The sequence below is a fragment of the Desmodus rotundus genome, chromosome 3 (assembly GCF_022682495.2).
Source record: "Desmodus rotundus isolate HL8 chromosome 3, HLdesRot8A.1, whole genome shotgun sequence".
Classification (NCBI taxonomy): Eukaryota; Metazoa; Chordata; class Mammalia; order Chiroptera; family Phyllostomidae; genus Desmodus; species Desmodus rotundus.
This window is the reverse complement of record NC_071389.1, coordinates 103757390-103768223: the sequence shown is the minus strand read 5'-3', so window position 1 is coordinate 103768223 and position 10834 is coordinate 103757390.

The following is a 10834-nucleotide window of genomic DNA, read 5'->3' as shown; positions in this document are numbered from 1 at the left end:
AGGGAAATGCAGGACAACATGAAACGTAACAATATCCGTATAATAGGAACACCAGAAGGAGAAGAAGAAGAGCAAGGGATAGAAAACCTGTTTGAAAAAGTAATGATGGAAAATTTCCCTAATCTGAGGAGAGAAAAAGTCACCCAAATCCAGGAATCACAGAGAGTCCCAAGCAAGAGGAACCCAAAGAGACCCAGTGCAAGACACATAATAATTAAAATGGCAAATTTCCAAGACAAAGAGAGGATCTTAAAGGCAGCAAGGGAGAAAAAGGAAGTGACATACAAGGGAGCCCCAATAAGGTTAGCAACTGACTTCTCAATGGAAACGCTCCAAGCCAGAAGAGAATGGCAAAAAATATTCCAAGTAATGAGAACCAGAGGCCTGCAACCAAGACTAATTTACCCAGCAAGGCTCTCAATCAAGATAGAAGGCCAAATAAAGAGTTTCCCAGACAAAAGAAGTCTAAAAGAATACAGCTCCACCAAACCAGCTCTGCAAGAGATGCTAAAAGGACTGCTTTAAGGAAAGGAAGGAAAAGAGAAAGACAGAGGAACACAGGTAGGAAAAAATGGCAATGAATAACTACGTATCGATAATAACCTTAAACGTAAATGGATTAAATGCTCCAATCAAAAGACATAGAATAGCTGAATGGATAAGAAAACATGACCCACACATATGCTGCCTACAAGAGACCCATCTCAGGACAAAAGACTTACACAGACTGAAAGTGAAAGGCTGGAAACAAATTTTCCAAGCAAATGGACAGGAAAAAAAAGCAGGGGTAGCAATACTCATATCAGACAAAATAGACTTCCAAAGAAGGGCCATAAAGAGAGACCCAGAAGGTCACTTCATAATACTCAAAGGAAGAATCCACCAAGAAGACATAAACATTGTAAACATATATGCACCCAACATAGGAGCACCCAAATACATAAAGAAAATCTTGGAGGACTTCAAGAAAGATATTGACAGCAACACAATTATAGGAGGGGACTTTAACACCCCACTATCAAAAATGGACACATCTTCCAAACAAAATATCAAGAATGATATTGTGTCACTTAACAATACCCTAGAGGAAATGGGCTTAACTGATATATACAGAGCTTTTCATCCCAAAGAAGCAAAATACACATTCTTTTCAAGTGTCCATGGAACTTTTTCAAACATAGACCACATGATAGGACACAAAGCAAGCCTCAACAAATTCAACAAAACTGAAATCATATCAAGCATTTTCTCTGACCACAAGGGACTGAAACTAGAAACCAGCCCCAAAGGAAAAAACCCAAAACACTCAAAATCATGGAGACTGAATAGCATGCTATTAAACAATGAATGGGTCAAGAACGAGATTAGGGAAGAAATCAAAAACTTTCTGGAAATAAATGAAAATGAACTCACAACAACCCAAAACCTACGGGATACAACAAAGGCAGTCCTGAGAGAGAAGTTCATAGCAATACAGGCCTACCGTAAGAAGATAGAAACATTTCAAACAAACAACCTAACCCTACGCCTACAGGAACTGGAGGAACAACAACAAAGACAACCCAGAGCAAGTACAAGGAAGGAAGTAACCAAGATCAGAGCAGAGTTAAATGACATATAGACTAAAAGCACAATTCTAAGGATCAATGAATCCAGGAGCTGGTTCTTTGAAAAGATAAACAAGATCGACAAGCCTTTAAGTAGGCTCAACAAGAAGAAAAGAGAGAGGATCCAAATAAACACAATAAAAAATGAAAGATGAGAGATTACAACTGATACCACAAAAATACAAAGGACTGTAAGAAATTACTACAAAGAACTATGTGCCAAGAAATTTGAAAACCTAGATGAAATGGACACATTTCTAGAAAAATATAATCTTCCAAAACTGAATGAAGAAGAAACAGAACCTGAACAGACCAATAACAGCAGATGAAATTGAAGCAGTCATCAAAAAACTCCCAACACACAAAACCCGTGGACCAGATGGTTTCACAGGAGAATTCTACAAAGCATTTAAGGAAGAGCTAACCCATATCCTTCACAGACTATTCGAAAAAATCCAAACTGATGAAAGACTCCCAAACTCTTTTTATGAAGCCAGCATCATCCCAATCCCAAAACCAGATAAAGACACAACAAAGAAAGAAAACTTCAGGCCAATATCGCTGATGAACATAGACGCTAAAATTCTCAACAAAATATTGTCAAACCGCATCCAGCAATACATTAAAAAGATCATCCACCATGACCAAGTGGGATTCATCCCATGGATGCAAGGATGGTATAATATTCGCAAATCAATAAACATAATACATCACATCAATAACTGCAAAGACAAAAATCACATGATCATATCAATAGATGCGGAAAAAGCATTTGATAAGATACAGAACCCATTTCTGATAAAAACACTTGGCAAAGTGGGAATAAAGGGAGCATTCCTCAACATAATAAAGGCCATATATGAGAGACCTACAGCCAACATCACACTCAATGGACAAAAACTTTGAGCTTTCCCACTAAGATCAAGAACAAGACAAGGATGCCTTCTCTCACCACTCCTATTCAACATAGTATTGGAAGTCCTAGCCACAGCAATCAGACAAGAAAAAGCAATAAAAGGCATCCAAATTGGAAAGGAGGAAATGAAACTGTCACTGTTTGCAGACGACATGATAGTGTACATGGGAAATCCTATAGACTCCACCAAAAAACTACTCGACCTAATAAATGAATTTGGCAAAACAGCTGGATACAAAGTCGATACTCAGAAATCAAAGGCATTCCTGTACACCAACAACGAAACTGCAGAAACAGAAATCAGGAAAAAAATCCCATTTGATATACCAGAGAGAAAAATCAAGTACCTAGGAATCAACCTAACCAAGGAGGTAAAAGACCTGTACTCAGAAAACTACACAACACTGAAGAAAGAAATTAAGGAAGACACAAACAAATGGAAGCATGTACCATGCTCATGGATTGGAAGAATTAACATCATCAAAATGGCCATACTACCCAAAGCGATTTATAGATTCAATGCAATCCCTATTAAAGTACTTATGACACATTTCACAGATATAGAACAAACCCTTCAGAAATTTATATGGAACCATATACGACCCCCAATAGCTGCAGCAATTTTGAGAAAGAAGAACAAAGCAGGAAGGATCACAATACCTGATTTCAAACTGTATTACAAGGCCACTGTAATCAAAACAGCCTGGTACTGGCATAAAAACAGGCACATAGACCAATGGAACAGAACAGAGAGCCCAGAAATAAACTCAAGTCTATACGGTCAATTAATATTTGACAAAGGAGGCAGGAGCATAAAATGGAGCAAAAACAGCCTCTTCAACAGATGGTGTTGGGAGATCTGGACAGCTACGTGCAAAAAAGTGAAACTCGATCACCAACTTACGCCATACACGAAAATAAACTCAAGATGGATAAAAGACTTAAATATAAGTCGTAACACCATAAAAGTCCTTGAGGAAAACATTGGCAGGAAAATCTCAGACATTCCTCGCAGCAACATCCTCACAGACGCATCCCCTAAAGCAAGGGACATAAAGGAAAGAATAAACAAATGGGACCTCATCAAAATAAAAAGCTTCTCCAGGGCTAAAGAAAACAGCACCAAATTACAAAGAGAAACAACAGTATGGGAAAACATATTTGCTGCTAATGATACCTCAGACAAGGGCCTGATCTCCAAAATATATAAAGAACTCACACGACTCCACTCCAGAAAGACAAACAACCCAATTAAAAAATGGGCAAAGGACTTGAACAGACACTTCTCCAAGGAAGACATACAGAGGGCCCAGAGATATATGAAAAGATGCTCAGCATCACTAGCCATCAGAGAGATGCAAATTAAAACCACAATGAGGTACCATCTCACACCAGTCAGAGTGGCCAACATAAACAAATCCACAAACAAATGTTGGAGAGGATGCAGAGAAAAGGGAACCCTAATGCACCGTTGGTGGGAATGCAGACTGGTGAGGCCACTGTGGAAAACAATATGGAATTTCCTCAGAAAACTAAAAATGGAACTGCCCTTTGACCCAGCAATTCCGCTGCTGGGATTATACCCTAAGAACCCTGAAACACCAATCCAAAAGAACCTGTGCACCCCAATGTTCATAGCAGCACAATTTACAATAGCCAAGTACTGGAAGCAACCTAAATGCCCATCAGCAAATGAGTGGATCCAAAAACTATGGTACATTTACACAATGGCATTCTATGCAGAAGAGAGAAAGAAGGAGCTTATACCCTTTGCAATGGCATGGATGGAACTGGAGAGAATTATGTTAAGTGAAATAAGCCAGATGTTGAGGGACAAATACCATATGATCTCACCTTTAACTGGAACATAATAAATAGGAAAAAAAAGGAAACAAAATATAACCAGAAACATTGAATCTAAGAACAATCTAACAATGGACAGGGGGGAGTGGGGAGGGGACAGTGAGGAGAGGGGATTACAGGAACTACTATAAAGGACACATGGACAAAACCAGGGGAGAGGGTGGAGGTGGGGGAGGGATGGGGAGAAAAGGCATACAACTGTAATTGAATAAAAATAAAAATTTTTAAAAAAAGGGAAATTAAGAAAACGATCCTATTCACAATTGCTTCAAAACAATAAAATTTAATGATTTTACCTAGGAATAAATTTAACCAAGGATGTAAAAGAACTGCATTTGGAAAATTATAAGACACTAAGATATTAAATGAGATGCAATAATTGAAAGCATATAATGTGTTCATGGATAGGAAGAATTAACATCATTAAAATGTCCATACTATCCAAAGCAAACTGCAGAATTATTGCAATTCCTATTGATACCAATGACATATTTCACAGAACTAAAACAAATATTCCAAAAATTTGTATGAAATCACAAAAGACTCCAGATAGCAACAGTAATTTTTGAGAAAGAACAAAGTTGGAGGAATCACACTACCTAATATCAAATCATATTATAAGGCCCTATTAATCAAAACAAACATACAGATTTTTAAATATATTTTATTGATTATGTTATTATAATTGTCCCATATTTTCTCTCTCCCTTATTCCCTTCTACCCTGTACCCCCCTCCCACCAGCATTCCCCCACCTTATTTCATGGCCATGGATCATACATATAAGTTCTTTGGTTTCTCCATTTCCCATACTATTCTTAACCTCCCCCTGTCTATTTTGTACCTATCATTTATGCTTCTTATTCCCTGTACCTTTTCCCCCATTATCCCCATTCCCCATCCCTGCTGATAACCCTCCATGTGATCTCTACTTCTGTGAATCTGTTCCTGTTCTAGTTGTTTGCTTAGTTTGCTTTTGTTTTTGTTTTAGGTGTGGTTGTTAATAACTGTGAGTTTGCTGTCATTTTACTGTTCATATTTTTATCTTCTTTTTCTTAGATAAATCCCTTCAACATCTTATGTAATAAGGGCTTGATGATGATGAACTCCTTTAACTTGACCTTATCTGGGAAGCACTTTATCTGCCCTTCCATTCTAAATGAGAGCTTTGCTGGATAGAGTATTCTTGGATGTAAGTTCTTCCCTTCCATGACTTTTAACACTTCTCTCCAGCCCCTTCTTGCCTGCATGTTTTCTTTTGATAAATCAGCTGATACTCTTGTGGGAATTCCTTGGTAGGCAACTGTCTCCTTTTCTCTTTCTGCTTTTAAGATTCTGTCCTGGAGAACCAAGATGACGGCGTAGGTAGACACACTGCGCCTCCTAGCACAACCAGAACTGACAGAAAATCAAACGGCAAGGAAGTCCGACACCAAGGAAATAAAAAATAAACATTCATCCAGACCCGTAGGAGGGGTGGAGACGGGCACCGGGGTGGAGAGGACTCGAGTGGCCGTGGCGGGACCGAGGTTGGCGGAGTGTGGGATGAACAGGGCAGGCAGTCCGACCACTAGCAGACCCTGCGGCCCCATATTCAAGCAGATAAACCGAGAGGACCGGACTCAGTTGGTGGAGAACGGGGCAGGCAGAGCGGGGGGTAGCACCCCGTGGCCCCACATTAGCACCCCACAGATAAACCGGACAAACAGAGGGGAGCAAAGCAGACCACGCAACCCAGGGCTCCAGCGCGGGGAAATAAAGCCTCAAACCTCTGATTGAAAACACCCGTGGGGGTTGGGGCGGCAGCAGGAGAGACTCCCAGCCTCACAGGAGAGGTCGTTGGAGAGACCCACAGGGGCCTAGGGCGTGCACACGCCCACCTACTCGGGAATAAGCACCGGAGGGGCCCAGTTTGATTGTGAGTAGCGGAGTGAAAGATTGAAATCCGGAGGAGAGTTAAGCTGGCGCCATTGCTCCCTCTCGGCCCCTCCCCCACGTACAGCGTCACAGCATAGCCAACAGCGTTACCCCGCCCCAGTGAACACCTAAGGCTCCACCCCTTTAAGTAATAGACGTGCCAAGACTAAAAAAAAAAAAAAAAGGCCCAAATGACAGAACACTTCAAAGCTCCAGAAAAAATACAACTAAGCGAGGAAGAGATAACCAACCTATCCGATGCACAGTTCAAAACAATGGTTATCAAGATGCTCACAGAATTGGTTGAATCTGTTCAAAAACCAGATGAAAAAATGAAGCCTATGCTAAGAGAAACAAAGGAAAATGTACAGGGAACCAATAGTGATGCAAAGGAAACTGGGACTCAAATCAACGGTGAGGGCCAGAAGGAAGAAAGAAACATCCAACCAGAAAAGAATGAAGAAACAAGAATTCAGAAAAATGAGGAGAGGCTTAGGAACCTCCAGGACATCTTAAAACGTTCCAACATCCGAATTATAGGGGTGCCAGAAGGAGAAGAGGAAGAACAAAAAATTGAAAACTTATTTGAACAAATAATGAAGGAGAACTTCCCTAATATGGCAAAGGCAATAGACTTCCAGGAAGTCCAGGAAGCTCAGAGAGTCCCAAAGAAGCTGGACCCAAGGAGGAACAAACCAAGGCACATCATAATTACATTACCCAAGATTAAACGCAAGGACCTACATCCAAGATTACTGTATCCAGCAAAGCTATCATTTAGAATGGAAGGGAAGATAAAGTGCTTCTCAGATAAAGTCAAGTTAAAGAAGTTCATCATCACCAAGCCATTATTATATGAAATGTTAAAGGGAGTTACCTAAGAAAAAGAAGATCGAAAATAGGAACAGTAAAAATGACAGCAAACTCACAGTTATTAATGACCACACCTGAAACAAAAATGAGAGCAAACTAGGCAAACAACTAGAACAGGAACAGAACCACAGAAATGGAGATCACATGGAGGGTTGTCAATAGGGGAGTGGGAGGGGGAGAGGGGGGGAAAGGTACAGAGAATAAGTAGCATAGATGATAGGTGGAAAATAGACAGGGGGAGGGTAAGAATAGTGTAGGAAATGTAGAAGCCAAAGAACTTATAAGTATGACCCATGGACATGAACTATAGGGGGGGAATGTGGGAGGGAGGGTGTGGGCAGGGTGGAGTGGAGTGAAGGGGGGGAAATGGGACAACTGTAATAGCATAATCAATAAATATATTTTTTAAAAAAGATTCTGTCCTTATCTTTCATCTTGGGTAATGTAATTATGGTGTGCCTTGCTGTTTGTATCCTTGGGTCCAACTTCTTTGGGACTCTCTGAGCTTCCTGGACTTTCTGGAAGTCTATTTCCTTTGCCAGATTGAGGAAGTTCTCCTTCATTGTGTTTTCAAATAAATTTTCAATTTCTTGTTCTTCTTCTTCTCCTTCTGTCACCCCTATGATTTGGATGTTGGAACATTTAAAGTTGTCATGGAGGTTCCTAAGCCTCTCCTCATTTTTTTGAATTCTTGTTTCTTTATTCTGTTCTGGTTGAATGTTTATTTCTTTCTGCTCCAAACTGTTGATTTGAGTCCCGGTTTCCTTCCTGTCACTGGTGGTTCCCTGTATATTTTCCTTTATTTCACTTTTCTTAGCCTTCACTTTTCCCTCTATTTTGCGACCATACTCAAACTTTTCTGTGAGCAACCTGACTACCAGTGCTTTGAACCATGTATCTGATAGGTTAGCTATCTCTTTATCACCTAGTTCTTTTTCTGGAGATTTGCTGTATTCTTTCATTTGAGCCATATTTTTTTGTGTGTCCATACGCCTGTTACATAGTAAGGGGCAGAGCCTTAGGTATTTGCCAGGGTGGGGCACCCACTTTGCTGCACTGTAACGCTGTATGTGGGGAAGGGGTCCAAAAAGGAAAAATGCCAGCTTTCAGTCACTTCCCCCACTAACCACAAGCAAAATGGGCCTTTCTGGTGCTGATTCCCAGGTGGGTGGGTTTGTGTACATTCTTGAACTCTGTGGGTCTCTCCAATGAACTCTCCTGTGAGGCTGGGAGTTTCTCCTGCTGCCTCAACTCCCACAGGTTTTTTCAGTCGGAGCTTTTGAGGCTTTATTTCAATGTGCTAGAACCCAGGGTCACCCAGTATGTTTCACTCTCCATGTTATCTCCCCATGTTATCTTCATGCAAATGTGGAACCACCTAGTCCTCCAGCCCCTGCCTCACCCAGTCCACCAGCCACTGCCTTGCCAAGCATCCTTTCTGCCCCCGCTGCCCATCTCTGCTGCTCCTGCTGGTCTTGATGAATGTTTCTTCTTTAACTTCTTAGTTGTCGGACTTCCATACAGTTTGACTTTCTGGAAGTTATGGTTCTTTTGATGTTAAATTTGTTTTTGTCCTTCTTTTGGTTGTGCAAGGAGGCAAAGTTTATCTACCTATGCCTCCATCTTGGCTGGAAGTCTGCAAACATACAGATTAATGGAACATAATAGAGAACCCAGAAATGAACCCACACCAATACAGTCAATTAATATTTGACTGAGGAGGCAAAAATATACAATGGCTAAAAATATTCTATTCAATAAATGGTGTTGGGAGAATTGGACAGATATGTGCAGAAAAATGAAATTAGAACACCCTCATATGCCACGCAGAATAAATTGAAAATGGATTAAAGACTTTCATGTTTGACTCAAACCATAAAAATCCTAGAAGAAAACATAGGCAGTTTTATCTTGGTATTGCTTGTGGCAATATTTTTTCTGATATATTTTCTCAGGCAAGGGAAACAAGAGAAAAATGGAACTATATAAAACTAAAATGGTTTTGCACAGCAAAGGAAACCATCAACAAAATGAAAAGACAACTGACTACATTGGAGAATATATTCTCCAACACTTCAGATAAGGGGTTAATATGCAAAATTTATGAAGAACTCATAAAACTCAGCACCAAAATAATATACAAACCTATTAAAAATAGGCAAAGGGTGTGAATAAACACTCCTCCAAAGAGAACATACAGATGACCAACAGACATATGAAAAGATGCTCAACATCACTAATCATCAGAGAGATGAAAATTAAAACCACAATGAGATATCACCTCACACCTGTTGGAATGGTTATCTTCAATAAATCAACAAACAACAAGTGCTAGGGAGGATGTGGAGAAAAGGGAACCCTAGTGCACTTTAGTGGGAATGCAAACTGATACAGCCACTATGGAAAACAGTATGGAGTTTCCTCAAAAAATTAAAAATGGAACCTGACTGGTGTGGCTCAGTAGGTTGGACATCATCCCACAAACTGAAAGGTTGCCTGTTTGATTCCCAGTCAGGATATCTGCCTGGGTTGCTGGCCAGGTTCCCAATTGGGGGCATGCAAGAGGCAACCAATGATGTTTCACCCATGAATGTATCTCTCCCTCTCTTTCTCCTTTCCTTTCCAGCTCTATGAAAATAAATATTTTTTAAAAATTACAAATGAATTACCTTACAATGCAACTATTCTACTTCTGGGAATTTATCCAAAGAAACCCAAAACACTAATTTGAAAGAAAAATGCATCCCTATGTTCATTGCAGCATTATTTACAATCACCAAGATTTAGAAGCAGCCCAGGTGTCCATAGGTAGATGAATGGATAAAACAGCTATGGTGCATTTACACAATGGAATACTACTCAGCAGAAAAAAATAAAAGAAAATTTTACCCTTTGCAACAGCATGGATGGGCCTAAAGAACATTATGCTAAGTGAAATCAGCCAGTCAGAAAAAGATAAGTACCAAATGATTTCACTCATATGTGGAATCTAATTTTAAAAATTGAACTAACAAGCAAAATAGAGACACACTCATAGATAGAGAGAAGGCTGACTGTTCTGGGAGGCAGGAGGAGGGGTGGAGTGATTGAACAAAAAGAGAAAAAGAACTCATGGACATGGACAACAGTGCATCAATTGCAGAGGGGAAGAAGGATGGGTGGAGGTGGAAGAGGGGATAGTGGGGATAAATGGTAGTGGAAAAAATACCAAAGAATGAACTATTAAAAGAAACTTAAAAAATAAAATAAAATGAAAATGGACAAATTCCTTGAAAAGACATTTCTCCAAAAAAAAAAAAAAAAGATATACAAATGGCAAGTGAGCACATTAAAAGATGCTCAATATCACTAATTATTAGGGAAATTAAAACTCAAAATTACAATGAGAGACCACCTCACACACAATAGGATGGCTACTATCCAAAAAAGGCAGAAAATAACAAGTATTGCAGAAGATGTGAAGAAATTGGAATGCTTATGCACTATTGGTTGAAATGCAAAATGGTGCTACCACAGTGGACAACAATATGGAGGTTCTTCAAACAATTAAAAAATAGAATTACCCTATGATCCAGCAATTCCACTTTTAGGTACATACCCAAAATAATTGAAAGTAGAGTTTACAAGAAATATACATACATCCATGTTCATAGCATTAT